The sequence below is a fragment of the Muscardinus avellanarius genome (genome assembly GCF_963383645.1).
Source record: "Muscardinus avellanarius genome assembly, chromosome: 10".
Lineage (NCBI taxonomy): Eukaryota > Metazoa > Chordata > Mammalia > Rodentia > Gliridae > Muscardinus > Muscardinus avellanarius.
This window is the reverse complement of record NC_137796.1, coordinates 2554308-2572792: the sequence shown is the minus strand read 5'-3', so window position 1 is coordinate 2572792 and position 18485 is coordinate 2554308. Positions and strand designations below refer to the sequence as shown.

General features: G+C 55.4%; 1 protein-coding gene across 1 annotated transcript in view; it reads left to right on the top strand.

Moving 5' to 3' along the window:
• Window positions 1–1597: 1597 nt before the first annotated feature.
• The window catches only part of FOXF1 (forkhead box F1), a gene marked incomplete at its 3' end in the record, with an annotated part of 151426 nt that continues 134538 nt past the window's right edge, over window positions 1598–18485 (top strand). The window contains exon 1 of the mRNA XM_080702322.1: window positions 1598–1703. The remainder of the gene's footprint in view (window positions 1704–18485) is intronic.

The following is an 18485-nucleotide window of genomic DNA, read 5'->3' as shown; positions in this document are numbered from 1 at the left end:
GATAAGACAGCTATAGCGCATTGAGCCAGGGCCGATCCGTAATTAAAAGCGGGTTTCTGCAGGCTGAGCTGCCTGCGGGCGAGATCAGTGTGTTCTTACGGGAGGCTGATGGGCTTCAGGAAGTTTGGTTTTAATAACCCCCGGGGCCCCATTTACCCTTTTCTCGGCAATAATAATAATTTGTTCTTGTAATGAAGTAATGTTCATTTCAGCAAATGCAGCGTGAGCTCCAGGCACGATAGATCTGTCCCCAGCCCTGAATGTGACGCTCTGTGGGGACGGTTCTAGGATACTGAAGCGGGAGGGCAGGGCCAGGCATCACCTCGGCGCCACCCCTTCATTTCTCAGGCTGAACGAGGCTGGCCTGCACCCAGAGCACGTGGCTGGCAACTTCTGGGACGATCCAGGGACCAAGCAGAAGTGTCTGGTCCGGCTGCACACCCAGCGCGGTGCTCCCTCCTCCCTGGTCCCTCCTCCCTTCTCTCTGCCCTCCTTGGCCTCCTCCCTTCCGCCCTCTGCCTCCTCCTCCTGGTCTTTCTTCTCCCTCCTGCCTGCATGTCTGTCGTCTGCCTCTCTGTCTCTCTCTCCATCGTCTCTCTCTCTTCTCTCCCCTCTCTCCTCTTAAGCATTTAGCCCACGTGTTGATGTCGTGCTGTCCGTGCTCAACCGTGGTGTCCTAGTTGCTGCAACTTCTGAGCCTCCTGGGCTCCCAGGTCCCACCCCCACCTGGCATCCAGAGGGTCGGTCCCCTGGGAGGTGGCAGGGAGGGCAAACTCCGGGCCGCTGCCCACGACGATGACCTTGCTTCTCCCTTGAGCTGCCGGTTTCACCTTCAACCAACCCCAAGACACTCGCTCCTGGCCCCACATTTCTGCGAAGACGCCATGGGCACCGGTGTTCTTTTCTGTTGCCTCCTCCAAGAACAGACTCTCAAAGTGTCTTAGACGAATAATGATCCTGTTTCTGGAGCCAGTCCCGAGGCCCTGTGGCCTGAGATGCAGGCCCTACTGAAAGCCCTCCAGGCCCCAGGGTGTGGGGTGCTCTCCACACATCCAGGGCACCAGGGCAGGGCGCCAGTGCCCTGGACCCCCAAATGCCACACGAGTGGCCCCTGGGTTTCCATGCACCACAGAGGGGCAGACTGCAGCCGAGTGGACAGACTGCGGATGGGATGGGACGTGCAGCAGATTCTAGAAACCACCACGTTTCTCTGCATCTCTAAGGCCACCTGCCAGCACCGCTTAGAGCCGCAGGAGCTGAGGCCACTAACACTTGCCAGGGAGGCACAGACTGCGGCGGACGGAAGCGCGTCCAGGGCCTGTGTCTTCTCTCTGTGGTTTCTAGCCAAATCTTTCTTTTTTTTTCTATTTGTCTATGTTGATGTGTGAACGTTTTCATTTCTGTTTCTTTCTGTCTCCCGTCTTCTTCTTCCCCTTTCTTCTCCTCTCCCCTCCTCTCCCCTCCTCCTCGTCCTCCTCCTCTTTCTTCATCTTTTTCTTCCTCTCCTTTTTCCTCCCCCTTCTCTTCTCTCTCCTCCTTTCTTTCCTCCTCCTCTTCCTCCTCCTCCTCCTCCTCCTCGTCCTCCTCCCCTCCTCCTCCTCCTCCTCCTCTCTCCTCCTCCTCCTCCTCCTCCTCCTCCTCGTCCTCCTCCCCTCCTCCTCCTCCTCCTCCTCTCCCTCCTTCTCCTCCTCCTCCTCCTCCTCGTCCTCCTCCCCTCCTCCTCCTCCTCGTCCTCCTCGTCCTCCTCCTCCTCGTCCTCCTCCCCTCCTCCTCGTCCTCCTCCCCTCCTCCTCCTCCTCTCCCTCCTCCTCCTCCTCGTCCTCCTCCTCCTCGTCCTCCTCCCCTCCTCCTCCTCCTCCTCCTCCTCCTCCTCTTCCTCTTCCTCTTCCTCCTTTCTCTCCTCTCCTTTCTCCTGAGAGACAGGAGGGTCACAGGCTCCAGGCTAGCATGCAGTAATGTAGCTAAACCATGTTTCAAAACAAGAAATAAAAAGGGTTGGGGTGTACTCAGAAGCAGAATGCCCCTGGGTTCAGGTTCAGTCCTCAGTACTACACACACACACACACACACACACACACACACACACACACTAAAAATAATAATAATGGGTTGAGAAAGACACCACCAATAGCATAATACAATTTGTTTTTCAGTACTGGGGATGGAACCCAGGGGCATTGCACCTCCGAGCTACACCCCCAGCCCTATTTTTTAGTCTTTTTATTGTTTGAAACAGGGTCTCACCGAGTTGCAAAGGGCCTCAATAAGTAGAGGCCGTCCACAAACCGCGATCCTCTGGTCTCAGCCTCCCGAATGCTGGGATGACAAGCGTGTGCCACCACGCCCAGCTATAATCCAATTTTTAAAACAATAATTGCATAAGAAAATAAAACACCCCGCTGGGCTCCATGGCACAGTGCTGGCTTATGGCAGCCGTCTGTACTGACAGCTGCTCAGCTTCCAGGAGCGGGTACCACCATTGGCATCTTGTTAGAAATGTGGAAACCAAGGCCAAGAAGTTAAATTACTTGGACCCCAGAACCCGGCGCTCCGGTTCTGGGTGGGATTAGCGAGAACGCTTTCCTCCTGCATCTGCGTTCTCCCTCACATTCCCGCACTGAACCTATCGGCTGGACAATAAGCAAGAAAGCCTGGAAACAAAGCTTGAGGCGGGCGCTGTCCTCGGCCGCCGTGTCCGCAGCGCCGTCCACGGCAGAGGCCGTGCCGTTGGGAACCTCGCCCCGCGCGGCCCTGGGCCCCTCTCCACCTGGGGCGACACCAGGACTGGATTCTGAGCCGGCTCCGGGCGGCCGTCCCCAGAGAGTGCAACCAGCCACAGTTGTTGAGAGAATCCTGGCGGGAGTGATTGGCAGAGGAGAGGGATGGGGATGGCTTGGCCTCGGGACCGCTGTCCTCGAGCCGGGGCCGGGGTGGGAGGATGGCAGGCTCCCACGCAGCACTGCTAGAAGGGCGGCTCGGGCTGCATGGCAGGGAACGGCAGGCAGAGCTGGCTTATGCTGTGGGAGGGACCTTTCCCATGGCATCGCCGGGCACCTCTGGCATGGACAAGCGCCTTGTGCCTGGTGCCAAGAAGGAAAGGATTCTCCAGCTCAGCTCCAGTGTTATCAGTGTAGCTGGGCAGCTGCCACTCACGGTGGGGGCTGTGGGAGGAACCATGGCACTCCGGAGCCGGCCACGGTCACCTTTCCTTGGACAGGCGACAGCCGGTGGCCGCCGCCGCACGGGCTCCCGGGTCTCGACAGCACCTGGACTTTGCACATCCCGGTGCTTGCTCCATCTGTCCTCGTCTTACAGTGCCTAGTGCGTCTGTTTTGCGCAGTGGCAATCCCACCCCGCCCCACTTTTCCTTTGAGCTTTCTCTGCACAGCTCTGGAGTATAGATCATTAGGCCTCGTAAATGCCGTTCCGTGTGTTTCCTGGGACGCGATCCCCTCGGATGAGAAGGGGCGCAGGGGAAGCCCGTCTGACCTCGGCGCTGTGGAATCGCACCATCGGTTCGCTTCGTCATCTGATGGCTGTTTCTTGGCAGCCATTTATATGTATTCTTGGCATATATATTTAAGTTCTCTCTCCCTCGAATGCCCCAAATAGTTTAGCAGTCCTTCACGACAAAGTGAAAGAGAAATTAGGAGAATTGGAAACTTCTAGTAGAATAAAAGCATAGAAGAAGAGAGAGGATTCAGGTACTGCAGATAAAGAGGAGAGGGGCGGGTGCCGCTGGGCATCCCGGGCACCGCGCTGGTCGTCAAGCAGAGCCCATGCGCACGTGGCCGGCCCGAGCCAGAGGGAGCGAGTTAAAAGGTGGCAAGTTTATGTCCCCTGCCCCTGAGAAGCTTACGACCCCAGGTGGTTAGTGGGTGTTGTAAAGGCAAGTCTGACCTTTAGTGCTAAAGGTGAGTAGTGTGGCCGGCCTACCTAACTCCAGGAGGCAGGAGGGACTCGTGACCTCGGCCGTGAGTGCCTATTTAAGAGAACTTAAATATATATGCCAAGAGTACATATGTTAATGGCTGCCAAGAAACAGCCATCAAATGATAAAGTGAACTGAAAGCTCGATTCCAAGGCACCGAAGGACAGCCATGGCTTCCTCTGAGCTTCCTGGCGGCCCAAAGAAAAGATGCGATTGGCCGGGTGCCTTGATCCTCATCGTCCAAGGCAGTGGCTGGCGTTCAGAAACGGCACTGGCTGTTGGCTCTCTACATGAATCCGGTACTGCGATGGCAAGAGAATGGGGGTCTCCTGCTAAGCCTGAGAGTCACCTGCGGCAGCTTAATAAGTGGGAAAAGCAAGAAGGAGAACAGGTGCCTGGTGAGCCCCCCCCTCTTTTTTTGCAAAGGAAAGATGGCGCGCAAAGCTTTGAACAGATGGAAAAATTGGAGCTGGCGTCCCCCGGGGGTTCAGGAGGGCCAGCGCTGGTCACCTGTACTCATCCAGATGGGCTGTGTTCGCCCAAACGAGCACCTATTCCTTTCTTAGTTCAAAAAACAAAACCTGTGCAGGTGATGTGCTTGAATCTGCTTAAAAGGAAGAGCTACAGAGGTGGCGTGGGCCCTGGGGGGCCGCTACTGAGACGAGCTTCCAGCCCCACTGTCGAGCGAGAGAAGCAAGCGGCTGCAGCCAGCGGACTGCCAGGCTGCACCGGGGAGGCCCGGGAGGAGGGAGGCCCAGGGAGGAGGCTCTGGGGAGGAGGCTCTGTCTTCTTTCCCCATGCTACCCACTCAGCTGAAGCAGCTCTAGTGACCACAGCACAGCAGGCTGTGAGGCTGTTTTATTTATTATTATTTTTTAATAATAAAGAGAGAGAGAGAACAGGGGTCTCCCCAGGCCTCTCTGTCCTGGCGGGCCTGGCCCCTCCCTCTGTCCCGAAATCTCCAAGCACAAATCAAGATGTCGAGCCGCGGTGATGCAGGGCAGCCGAGGTTTAGTGCGCAGTAATTACGGAGGCTTTCCTCTGATAAACGCCCCCATCTTCACGGGAGCCTGCACTCTCTCAGCTTTATGGCCGCTCTGCCGGGGCCCCGCACGCTGAGCCGTGTCAGAGGTCACCCTGGAGAGACGCAGATCTGTCCTCTCAGATGTCCCCAGTGGCCCCAGCAGGTCGGAGCCGTGGGACCATCCGCGGCCCTGGCGGGGGCCAGCCCCAAATGACTTCCTGGGCTTCCATCTCCTCATCAATAAAAAGGACGATCCTTTCTGCTGGGGAGCAGGGGGAGGGCAGCTGCGATAGGAGACGACAGGTTAAATTATTAGGAAAAGGCTCACGAAACCAAGTAACAAGCTTAACAATTAAGCTAAGTAATGGAGCCGAGGGCTTAAATATTAGCGCCAAGCGCGTCTGAATTTAAATCTGAATTTGGCAGAAAAGTCGGGCCCGTCTTTGGGTATTTGTTCAATGAACCTCAGAGCCTCAGAACCCTCTTCTGTGAAAGGGCAGGAGTAATAATGGCCACCTCCGAGCTCTTGCAAACTTTTCCAACAACTTTCCCTGGAACCGCAACCATTACCACCCCCGCTTCTGCTGTTCCCTGTTCTCCATAGCGCGGGACAGCGGGCAGCGCCTGTGTATCTGTGTACGGCCTCCCCCAGCCCTACTTCCCGCATCAAAGAATATTTGTCCCTCCCGCTCGCCACTGGCCCCCAGCCCCTAGGACAGCGTCCAGGACATAGGAGATTCTCAGTGAATGATGGCCCGATAAACAGAAGATGAGCTAGCTAGTTGTTCCTGTGTTTGAGGATGCACATACTAGGTTATTATTAAGTCCATTTGCAATAAAGAAAACTTGCATAGTTAATGCGCTTTATTCTAAAAGCTCTCGTTCAAAGGTTATTTTCTTTCTCTTCTGAAGGTTTTCAACTTTAGGGTATAAAGTGCCGATCTAAACACAGAAAAGGGTGGAGACTGAGAGGAACTGCTTGGGAACGTGGCTGCTGCCATGTTTTTAAAATTGAAACAATCACAGCTTGGGAAAAGTTGGCCGCCGGCTCCCACGCCTGACGCCCGGGGCTTCGAGCAGGGCTCCGTGGGTCTGGCTCTGCTCCCCTCCAGCTGCACTTGGACGGAATTCCCAGGCCAAAGTTTTCTGTTTTCAAACCAAAATGAACTCCAAAGGCATGTACGCACGCAGTGAAAGGGGGTGGGGGGGCCCCAGGCTTCAAGAAACGCTGCGCAGTGGGCGCCCCATCACGGAGACGCCCACTGGTCCCAGGACCAGGCAGGACGCTCTCTGTGCTAAGCAGCTACCTGGGAACCTTCTTCTGGCCTGGACCTGAGTTCAGGTCTTCTAGGAAAACTTCCCAGGCGTCCAGGAGATGCAGAAGGCTGGGGAGATGCCCTGAACCAGCCCAGTGAGTTAAGATGGAGAAGAAACACACTGCCAGGTTCTGATTCTGGAAAAGGCTCTGATTAACTGACCCCTCGCTGCCCTGATTCTGTTGTGCTTTTCAAAGAGCCTAAAACAGCAGGGAAGGAGCGTTGGGCCTGGTGGAATCCTATCCCCGTGCCCCCGCCCTCCTGCCCGGGCCTGAGAGCATCTGGTCTGACTTTCAGGCTTATCTGAACAATCCCAGTTGCAACACCATCTCATCTGCGAGTCTACTGCTCATTACAAAATCAGGTTTTACTTTTAAAACACGATAATGGTGGAACCAACCTAATTAGGCGCTGAAACCAAAATCTCATGGTTAAAAAAAAAGAGAGAGAGAGAGTTTTCTTTTTCTTCCCTCGGTGGGAGAGTTGGAATCAGATTTTTTTTTTTTTTTTGACAGTACTGGGGATGGAACCCGGGGGCATTCAAACTCCGAGCTACACCCCCTGCCCTATTTTTAATTCTTTATTTTAAAACCTAGTCTCACGGAGTTGCAGAGGGCCTCACTAAGTAGCTGAGGCTGGTCGTGAACCGTGATCCTCCTGTCTCAGCCTCCCGCGTGCTGGGATGACAAGTGTGCGCCACCACGCCGGGCCCAATATTAATATTTTTAAATTCACCCCCCAAAAACCTAATCTCTCTCCTTTCTTCCTTCTTTCCTTCCTTTCTTACTTCCTCTCTTTCTTTCCCCTTTTCTGCTCTTTCTTCAGAATGGAGACTGAGCCAGGGGCATTCTACCTCGGAGTTGTACCCCCAGCCCTTTTTCACTCTTTGGTTTTGAAACAGAGTCTCACTAGGTTGCTGAGAGCCTCACTCCATTGCCGAGGCTGTCTCTGAACCTGCAGTCCTCCTGTCTCAGCCTCCCAAGTTGGAATTACAGGCGTGCACGACCACACTCATCTAAGCCTGACTTCTTAAGATTAGGTTAAGGAAAAATACAGGGCCGTCCCGCTCCCAGGCAGGCTTGGCCTTTGGGCTCTTTCGCTGTTCAAAGGCGGGCTTTGGCAGCAGCCTCAGCCGACTTCCTTGGGCAGCCATGGCTCCTTTTTCCTGGGTGTCATGATGGTCTTTGCCATTTGCTGAAACCTCTCCCATCCCTACACCTCATGCTGAACGTGGGTCCCGGGCTGCCGCAGCCTGTTTGAACAGCAGAGAACAGCACACACCCACTCCTCACCGGAGACTCCATGGCCTGGATCTTGGGTCCAGTGGCACAGAGCTGCCATTTTCATTAGTCAAAACCAGTTAGGTGTTGGCAAGATTGTATGACCTGGATTAACATGCCCCAGGCAGAGAAAGAAGAGCTGGGGCATCTGCAGAGACACTGAAGGGCTTGGGCTACCCCGTGGTCCAGGAGTTCGTTTCACATGTGATGTAGTTTCCCCGTGCCTCAGTTTCCCTATATGTCAGATGGAGAGAACAGGGGCGCTGGACGGCACCCGGCTCACGGTAGCTGCTGGCAAGCTCACCCCAGTCCCTGCCGAGGCATACCCGCGTGCCAAGTGGCAGCTGCAGAGAAGCCAACACCAAAGCGCAGCCCTTCCTGGTACTTTGGGACTGGTTGATTGCTGGTTCCACACAAGCCTGGAAGGGGAGGCCTGGAGGCCACCAGCCAACGGGGGCCAGCTGCAAAGGTCCCCTCTCGGGATGCAAGTGTTCATTGCGTCTCGTGTCTTGCGGGAGTTCACATGGGCTGGCTCAGGGGGGGAGGGCCCCAGTGGTTCCTGGAGTTGTGTTTTATTTTGTTTGGGGGCTGGGCTTTTTGCTCCCCCTCTGCCCAATTTATCTCCTTTGCCTGCCTGCTCTGGGGCTATATATTTTAGTGGCTTCCACCCCTGGGCTCTAATTTGCACAATAAAACTGAAGACGTCTCTCCCAGGAGCAATCTGGGACTCCGTGAGATTTGGAGGGGCTCCGGCCTCCTCCACAAACAAACACATCAGGCTTCCTTCCGCCCGCTCCCAACAGAGGCCGGACCCGGTGTGGCTGGCCAGGAGTGTGGCCATGTGCCTGAGCCCCCAACACGTCAGCAGGGGTCTGCCTGGCCCTCACTGCAGGCCATTGAGCTCAGCCTGGCCGGTCAGCGCGTCCCCAACCAGCACCCGTGGGTCCTGTGCGATCCGATGCCTCTCCACGCCTCTCCCAGCATGCAAAAGGAAGATTCCCTCTGGCTTTCTGGTCCCCAGACCTTTCTTTAACTACCCATGCCTTGCAAGAAGTAGTGTGGCCGGAGAGAACGGGATCGAAACTTAAAAACTGGGTTTGGTACCCTTCTGTTTTGGGAACCCAGAAGCTGGGTTTGTCTCAGAACCACCCCCTACCCCCAGCTCCATCAAGTTCCCATGCAAACTTGGTCAAGTTGGGTGGGTCCGCACCCGCCCAGGCCCCGGCTCAGTTCGAGGCCAAAGGCGGAGGAATGTCGCCAGTCCTGCTGCTTTGGGTCATTGGACCAGGCTGGGTGCCTTCCCCTGCCCACGGCACCTTTGAAAAAAGGAACGAGCAGATAGGGAGGTGCTGCACGCCACGGGAGCTCCACGGGGGCAGTCCCGAGAGCAAAGGACCCTATGCGGAAGGCTTTGCACTGCCAAGAAAATAAATAGGAGAGTCCCAGCCAGGCACTGGGGACACGGATGCCTGTGTGTGTGTGTGTGTGTGTGCGTGTGCGTGTGTGTGTGTGTGTGTGTGTGTGTGTGTGTGTGCATGTGCTCTGGATAGGACCCAGGGGCATTCTACCTCTGAGCTTCAACCCTAGCCCTGTTTCATTTAAGTTTTTAATTTGGAGGCAGGGTCTCGCTAAGTTGATGCCAGCCTTCCTGAATCGCTGAGGCTGACCTTGAGCCTGCGATCCTCCTGTGTACTCCCGTGTACTGGGATTACAGGCGTGCACCCCACACCAAGCCACAGCCTCCCTTTGTCCTGGATGAGCACCCCGTGACAAATGGGGAAACTGAGGCCTGAAAGCAGGCTATCTGCTGTGATGCGTGCTGCATGAGCCTGCCGGGTCCTGAGCCCTCCGCCGTGACTGCTAAGCCCAGCGGAACCTCACGTCTGCCCTATGCACAGCTTTAGGGGGCGCAGGAAGTGAGCTCACAAGGCGGGCACCCAGCACGTGGCTCCTCTCCTCTCTAGCTCACTCCCCCGGGCAGGGCAGGGCAGGGAGTCGAGCAGGGCTCATGCCTGCGGGTCCTTCATGGGGCAGTAGCCCGGGTACCCCCGTTCTGCAGCCTGAGCTGCCGTCTCATCCATTTTCTATTGCTATAACTGAGTATCACAGACTGTCACTTGTAAAGAAAGATGTGTGTAGCTCACAGCTCCAGAACCCAGGCTATCCAAGAGCGGGGTGCTGGGACCTGCTCCGCCCCCGCCAGGGCCTCCCGGCTGCATGGAAACACAGCGGGGGTCTCGCAGGGAGCGGGGACACCATCTCAGGCCTCCTCTTTCACCATCGGGGGCCACCCTCATGACCCCATCCAGGCCTGGCCCCTGTGCCCTACCCCCATCAAATGGAGGGACTCCCTCGACATACCACCTGGGGACTCAGTGACACCTGAGGTCTGGGAGGACGCACTGAAGCCATGCCATATGTCAAGTCCAGCGTTCGAAGGAAGAGGGTCCGCTCCCCACCTGTGACCCCTCAGCGGCCCTTGTCTGAGAGCTGAAATGCCCCGCAGTAAGTAAGTGGCAGGAGGCAGAGGCTCCCAGGACTCTGGCTGTCACCCAAGGACTCCGAGGCAGGCAGGAGGGTGGGGTGCGATGCCGCCAGCCCCCGGGGCAGCCCGGGATGTAATGCCCACCTTTGGCCGGCCCAGCCCAGTGACTTGGGGTGTCTCCTCCTATGGGGTTCTTGTCCAGTGGACTAGTTTAAGGACTAGCAAAGGGTATAGAAATATGAAAGTTTATTTTAAGTCCGGGAAAGATAGAGGACAAAGCAGCCCCCCCAGGAGCCAGGAGGAGTCCTGCAGGGGGGGCAGCGGCTGGAGGCCTGGTGGGGGGCACTCCCTGGAAGCCACGCCCCGGAGGCCCCCAGAGGGCCAATGGCGGAGCCCGCAGCCCTGGCCAGTTTGCTGTGCAGACACCAGCCCGCGCCCCTCTGAGGCCCTCACCAGGCTGGTAACAGGAGCCGGTGGCCTCGCAGTCTGACCTTTCACCTCCTCCTTGCTAAATAGGCCTAATTATTACATTTGTCTGTCATTGGAACCACAAATGACCCATTCAGGTCAGGAGGAGAGGCCGCTTTCCAGCCCGTCTGAGCAGCTCTGCTAATTGTACCCTCCAGGCGTGGAGTCTGCCGAGGAGGAGGAGGAGGAGGAGGAGGAGGAAGAGGAGGAGGAAGAGGAGGAGGAGGAAGAAGAGGAGGAGGAGGAGGAGGAGGAAGAGGAGGAAGAAAGGAGGAAGAAGAGGAGGAGGAGGAAGAGGAGGAGGAAGAAGAGGAGGAGGAGGAGGAGGGCGGCTCCGGGCTTCCAGGATGAGGCTCCTGCATCTCCTGGTGGAAGAGATGGCCCCCAGCATCCCTCCTCGAGGCCCCGGCGGCTGACGGTGGGAGCTGGTTCTCCCATCCCAGGCTGGGTTAGGATTCCTCATGGTGCCAGGAGCGGCTTTGTCATGCCGGTGGCCAGCTGCCCAAGGTCCACCATGCGTGTCAGGGGGCTGCCCCCATCCCCGCAACCAGGGTCCCCTTGCATGGCTGCACCGGAGACATTTCCCAGCATCCCTTGCAGCTGGCTCATGGGGTGCAGGGTGACGGGTGGGGTCCCGGGGGGTGAGAGCCACCGGGCACCCCTCTTTCAATTAGCTGCTGGGTGATTACAGAAGAATTTCCCTTCCGCCAAAGGCCTTGAGATTGGGAGATTGCGCCTCTCCACACTGGGCCCGCTCTGACCAAGGCATTTGGTAACAGGACCTCACGTTTAACCCTAGGAGGCGATGTTTGGACCAGTCGACCGATTTGCCAGGCTCCCTTATGCTGGGATTGGCACAGGCCATATTGGTGATCAGCGCTGGGTAGGAGGACGCCTGAGAAGCCTCCTTGAAAGGGAGACGGATGAATTAGTTACGTGACCGCTGGAGCTCCAGCCAGCAGCTTGAGCCATGAGGGGGTAAGGATGGTGGAAGAAAAGCTAAAAGGGGGCCGAGCCCCAGTGACCATGGAGCTCCGAGATACACCCCGGGCTCCCCCTTTCTGAACCTGGTCTATAAAAAAGAAGCATAAACCCTTAGATGTTGAAACCGCCGTTGTGGCTTTTTCTGAGGCGGAGGGGACGTGGCATGGGAGGAGCGACATGAACCGTGGGGAGTGGGCGGGGCTTCCGCAGCACCGTCTGGGGCATTTATTGGAGCACACGCCTGTCTTTCTTGTTCAACCATGTCCTCTTTCTCAGTTACAGAGTTCCTGTCTTGTTCAAACTTGAGCCCCCGGCTTGGCGCACAGTGTGATTCTATTAATTGTTGTTTTGATTACCAGGAATTTTTAAAATTTTTTATTTTTTGCAGTACTGGGGATGGAACCCAGGGGCATTTGACCACCAAACTATACACCCCTGCCCTATTTCTTATTCTTTATTTTGAAACAGGGTCTCACTGAGTTATGGAGGGCCTGAGTCGCTGAGGCTGTCTGTGGCGATCCTCTAGTCTCAGCCTCCCGAATGCTGGGATTACAAGCGTGCGCCACAACGCGTGGCCAGGAAGTTGTTTTTTTTTTTTAATCTCCCATCATTTTATCTATTTACTGAATCCTTACAAAAGCATATAATTTACTTGCAGGTATATATGCAGTAAGAAATAAGAAGAAATTGAAGTTGGGCTGAATGTAGACATAAGAGTTACTGATTCCAAACTACGTACCATTTTATCAATGCTTGCAAATTCCCCTCCGAGCTTCCTGAGAGCCAAAGCAAAGAGGGTGAGACAGCTTACACAAATCAGTGTGTGCGTACATGCGTGTGCGTGTGTGCGTGTGTGTGTGTGTGTAAGTTCAGAGAATTAAGCCGGGCGTGGTGGCGCACACTTGTCATCCCAGCATTCAGGAGGCTGAGACCGGAGGATCGTGGTTCTCGGACAGCCTCAGCTACTTAGTGAGGCCCTCTGCAACTCAGTGAGACCCTGTTTCAAAATAAAGAATAAAAATTAATGCTGGTGGTGTAGCTTGGAGGCAGAATGTCCCTGGGTTCTATTCCCAGTACTGCAAAAAAAAATTCAGAAAATTAAAAATATCTTGCTTGGCATCAGTATATCCCCTTAGTTCTGAAACTCGGGGGACTCCTGTGGGACAGGGGCCGCCACTCGGAACGCTGTCCCCAGGACTCCGGGGCTCACACCTCTCTGCTCTGGTCCATGTCACTCCAAATAAACCACGGGTCTGAGGCAAAGCTCTGAGAGGGCCCAGGCAGCAGCATGGGCACAGGAGGACGGGGAAAGGCAGCCAAGGGCTTTGGCTCCCGGTACAAATCCTGTCACTTCTGGGCTACATGGCCACTGCCGGGGGAACTTTGCCAAGGGCTTTCTCCACTTCCTGAGCCTCGGTCCTTCTGGAACCTGGAGATTAAAAGGTCCACCTGAGACGTGCCTGCCCTGGCCTCCCCAGCCTCATGCCATCTTCCCACGCTCCGAGGTGTTGGTGGCCAGAGGTGGGAATAACCCTGCTCCCGGGCGGCTGCTAGCGACGCTCTTGCCGTTGCGCAGCCCGGGCAGCTGGGGCTCGGCCCGGCTGTTCTTGGTTCCCTGGCTGCTCTTTCAGGGATGCTCCAGGGGCCCTGGAACCAAGCTCCTCCTTGAGATTGAGCCTGGCCAAGTGATACCCTTCACACAAGCACAGCTTTCAAGGGGCAGTGTATGCAGCCACCCGTAGCTGCCTTTATGATCCTTATCGGTGTTATTGGTATCTATTACAGTTCTGGGGATTGAACCCAGGCCCAGTGCATGATTGCCAAGTGTTCTTTGTGGACTGGCAGTAGAACTTTGTGTAAGTCCACGAGAAGGCTACCGGTCTCTCTTGGACTCTGAGCTGCTGGGGATAGTGGTGAGTACCCCAAAGCCTCGCCGAGGAGGCAGACGTGTGGGAGCCAGACCACACTGCCCTCCCCAGGCCTGGTAGCTGTCTGGGTGCTGCAGTCGCTAAGGGGAAAAGCGCCATTTTCTAGTCTGCACACTGGGCCAGTGGCAGCGGCTCAGATCACTAGCCAGGAAGCCCCCTGTTTTTGTGTAGCTTTGGTTGTCGACTTACAGACGCAGAGCAAAGCGTTGAAAGCCGTCTGGGGATTGAGGAGATTAAGAATTCTGGTCCTGTGCATTACCCCGCCTCAGGGCTGCCAGCACCTCCATTCTCCAAGTTAAGCGACCGTCTGGTAACATACGAAGTCCTTTGGCTGGGCTGTACTTGCAGGGGCTTGGGGAAAACTGGCCACGGAGGAGGCTGGACAGACGTCGGGTGGAGGCTGGGCAAACCTTGGTGAGTACGAGCAGTCTGTGCAGACAGCGCCTCCCAGAGCACCTCAGCTCCTGAGGCTGGGCACTCGCTGGTCCTTGAACTACAGCTTACTCACACAGAAGCGTACCACACTCATGCAGAAGTGTACCACACTCACGCAGAAGCGTACCACACTCACGCAGAAGCGTACCACACTCACGCAGATGTGTGGAGCAGGTGAGTTACCTGCAGTGAGGGTGGGCGGGGACGGAGGGGGCACTAACTTCCCTGACCAGCTTTATTTTTATTGTTGAAAAGGAGCACGTTTAGCATTCGGGAGGCTGAGACAGGAGGATCGCGGTTCACAGACAGCCTTAGCAACTCACTGAAACCCTTTGCAACTCAGTGAAACCCTGTTTCAAAATAAAGAATAAAAAAAAAAAACGGGCCGGGAGTATAGCTCATAGGTAGAATGCCCCTGGGTTCCATCCCCAACACTACCAAAAAAAAAAAAAAGTGCATGTTTAAGCCAGGTGTGGTGATGCACGCTTGTAATCCCAGCATTTGGGAGACTGAGACAGGAGGATTATGGTTCGTGGACAGCCTCAGCTACTTAGTGAGGCTCTTTGCAATTCAGTGAGACCCTGTTTCAAAATAAAGAATAAAAATTAGGGCTGGGGGTATGTGGCTTGGAGATAGAATGCCCCTGGGTTCCATCCCCAGGACCTCAAAAAAAAAAAAAAAGAATAAAAAAGACGAAGACACAGGACCAGTAGCACCTGGGGTCCTAGATGGGGTCCAGACCCAGAAAGCAGCATTTGGTTTCTTTGGCTCTGCAGGACTGTCTTGGGCCCACGGCGACATTCACAGGAGCTCGCTGTAGAAGCACAACAGCTGATGTGGGCGGCGGCTTCCCCAACGTGGTGCCCACGCCGCGGCTGTGTGTGCACGTGTCCCTGTCTTTAGGAACGCCCTCTGGAGCACACAGGGACAAGGACACTGTGTTTTCTGGATGTGAATCAGGCCAGCATGGAGGGAGGGGAGTGGATGGGAGTCTGGTTGAAGATAGACAAGACCTATTCCTATTCATTCTGTAACCTTTCTGAAGGCCTGGAGTTATTTCCTAATAAAATGTTTCAAGTATTTAAAAGGTCATGGATTATTTTGTGTATGACGTGTGTGTGCACCCGCACACTCATCCTCCTCCCGGGCCAGCCTCCGGAGCCCCGCCGCCATCGCCAGTCCAGCAGTGAGCAGACGGCTCTGCCCGGAGTGTGGAGGGCAGAGCAGAGGGGTCGGAATTTCTCGGCAAGTCATCTGGCTGCCGCCGCTCACCCCAACCATCTTCTCAACATCTAATCCAATTCCCTTCTCCAAACAGCCGCTGTGGGTCAGCAACCACAGCCACCGGCCACGTGAACCCATGACTCGCTGCCCAGGAATGGCCCGTGCTAGGGCTATGCCAGACCAGGATGTTACCGTAATTCCCTTAAAAGCCATTGGCCAGGACATTACCATAATTCCCTTAATAGCCATTGGCTAGGCAATGGCATGAAAGACCCAAACTGGGCCTCATGAATCCGCTCAACTCCAGAGTTGGGGCGGGACTGACCGAGGCCCGGCGCTGACGGCTGTGTGCGGTGGCCAAACCCAATTTCCAGCTTGCGGCTATTGGAACAGTCAGCCGGGAACACGTCCAAAGCCACTGATGACCTCAGGTAATCGGATCCGGAGGGTGACTGGCCTTGGCACTGGGAACAGAGTCCTGCAGGACCCCTCCTCCATCTGGAAGTGCACCAGAGGTTTCCCCAGCCACCAGATTCCTGGCACCGCGGGATGGCCTCAGCTGCAGATGGCACAAGACCTCATCCTGCGCTGCCCTGCAGAAACCAGGCCGGGATGCTGGCGTGGGGGAGGGACGGATCAGACACACTGGCTTCCTTCCTAGCATCTGTTTTCTGTTTGGCTAGCCAGGAAGATGGAAACGAACACATGAAGCATCTCTGCTGGATGACATGCTTGCAGAGACAAAGAAGTGGGGGATTTTTGCAGCTGGCACCCCCCCCAAATAATCTGACAGCCCCTTCTAAGATAGGGGGGCGGTGTCAGTGTCTTGGTTCCACTCACTCGCCGAATGCTGAGCCTGCCCTACACTTGGCCAATGCCAGCCATCTTCCTTCTCGCTCCCCCAGCAGGTGAGGAGCAGAGAGGCTTAAACTAACCTGCCAGGGTCCCCAGCCCAGCATGGCGGGCAGCATCTCTTCCCAGGTGTCTCTGAAACCAGTCTGTGGTTCTGTTCTTCTGAGGAAGCCCCAGCCTGTGATGAGATTCGACTTGCAACCTCCTCATCCCCAAAGTACACCTTTGGAGATTTATGGTAAGATCTCCAATACAAGGATCAATACAGGGATTGTCCATCCCCATGGACTCAGGAGCCAGGAGGGAGGACCACATCCCAGCAACCTGCGTCTCCATGGAAACGGACACCCAGGAGCAGGAGCATCTCATAAGGACTGAGTCAGTAACAGACATTTCCCAGGCAGATGACCCTCACTTCCCACCAAGTGGCAAGATCCTCAAAGCACCTTGTGGGGCCGTCCTTACCCAAGGAGGTGCCAGGAGATGGTGCCCGTGCAGGGCTGCAGGGTGCACTGCCACAGTGACATGCTGGACCAGCCTCTGCCTCAGGGAGCCTGAGTCCTCACAAAAGCTGCCTTGAGAGCTGGGTGTGGTGGTGCTGTGTCCAGGACTCGAGAGGCTGAGATAGGAGGATCACAGGCTCAAGGCCAGTCTCAACAACCCAAGTTTCCTCAGGAACTTAGCAAGACCCTGTTTCAAAATAAAATAAAATAAGCCAGCCATGGTGACATATGCTTGTAATCCTAGTACTTGAGAGGCTGAGACAAGAGGATCTGGGTTCGTGGCCAGCCTCAGCTACTTATTAAAGCCCTCTTTAACTTATTGAGTCCCTATTTTTTTAAAAAAAAGAATTAAAAAATGGGCTGGGGTGTAGCTCAGAGGTAGAATGCCCCTGGGTTCAATTCCCAGCACCACAAAAATAAATAAATAAAAATAAAAATAAAAGTAGGGCTAGGAGTGTAGCTTGGAGGTAGAATGCTTCTAGGTTCAACATTCAGGAGAGAGAGAGAGAGAGAGAGAGAGAGAGAGGCCCCTCGATCCATCCGCATGAAAATCTGCAGGAGGAAGCTTCTTGAGCTCTTGCCCCGAGCAATCTGGTTTTACAGACCCAAGGTCTTGTACGCCTGGTGAGGCTCATGTTTGTACGTATTGACTATTCATAATCAATTTCTGCACTCTGACACAGAATCTCAGTGTCTCCTGTTCCCACAGGAAGCGAGGCTGTGATTTACAAAGTTTGGCACGCACCCCGGGGGGTGGGGGCACGTCTCTGGGTTGACACCGCGGGTCTCACCCACGCCATGACGGTGCCCGTGCCTCCCGCACGCCCTTCACTAACGGGCCCTTGCTCAGGTGGTGCTCACGGGTGCCCTGGGCCCTCACCAGCGCCCCCCCCCCAGCCCACCCAGTTGTCTGCAGGGATGCTGTTTGCTGCGCTTGGCTCCCACATAGGTACAGGACAAGCTTCCGGCCGGGAAGGGGCGGTGGGATGGGGATCTAGTTTACTATATTTAAAGTTTGGAGGGGAGGCCATCCAAGTCCTCAGGGCAAGTGGCGGCCTGGAAACCGGGGCCTGGGGGAAGCGTCTATTGTGCTCCGTGGCCTTGGGAAAATACCTTGATCTCCCGCATCTTAATTTCCTTTGAAAACCTCAGGTGGCTATAGTTAGTGGTCACTAATAAAAATAAATGTGAAAGCCTTCCTCAAAGAGAGTTCAACACCTCCCCGCCCCATGCTGTCTTGGGGACTAATTTTGCAGCGTCCCGTCCGGTGCACCTAGATGGCCCTGTGGGCTCAGGTGCCCCTTGGCGGTATCTGGGAAAGTCCGCCCCATCGGGGTCACGAGCAGGAGAAGTTGAGCAGCCCTTCCTCCAGGGCACAGAGAGATGTCCACCGGGACCCTATTTTTGAACCATTTTCCCCGAAATAGAATGGCAAGATTCTAGCCTGAGCGATTCCTGGTGGCCCTACCTCCTATGAGCATCCCCCACCCACAAGAAGCGACTTCCCTTGACCCGGGCTTCCTCTCCAGGTTTCCTCGCCCCGCTGGCTCTGGCTCAGGGAACGCTAATGCAGCGGCAGGAAGACCCCGCGGGGCGGCTGCAGCCTTTCTCACTCCTCCTTTTGTTCTCATACTTTTGTTGGTACGCTGTAATTACACATCACAGGAAAGTTCAAAGTGACCCGGCACCCGCGGCACCCGCGCACCGGCCTTGGTCTGTCCCCCACCCGCCTGCTCCTGTCGGTGAGAGTGTCGGCGGTGCTAACTTCTTAGAGGAACGTTACCCCATTTGAACTGTCCGCTCCATCAAGCCTCTCCCGATCCGCTTCCACGATCCCACATTTATCCAAAGTTCCTTTCTTTTCTCTTTCCTCTGTAGCTTCTACACATGAGAGAAAACATCTGACCCTTGAGTGTCCGAGACGGGCCGATCTCACTCTGCATATGTTATCTAGTCCCAGCCACTTTCCCACAAATCCCTCATGGCCGAGTAAAACTCGATGGTGTGTGTAGACCACATTTTCGTTTCATTGACGGACACCTAGGTTGGTGTCAT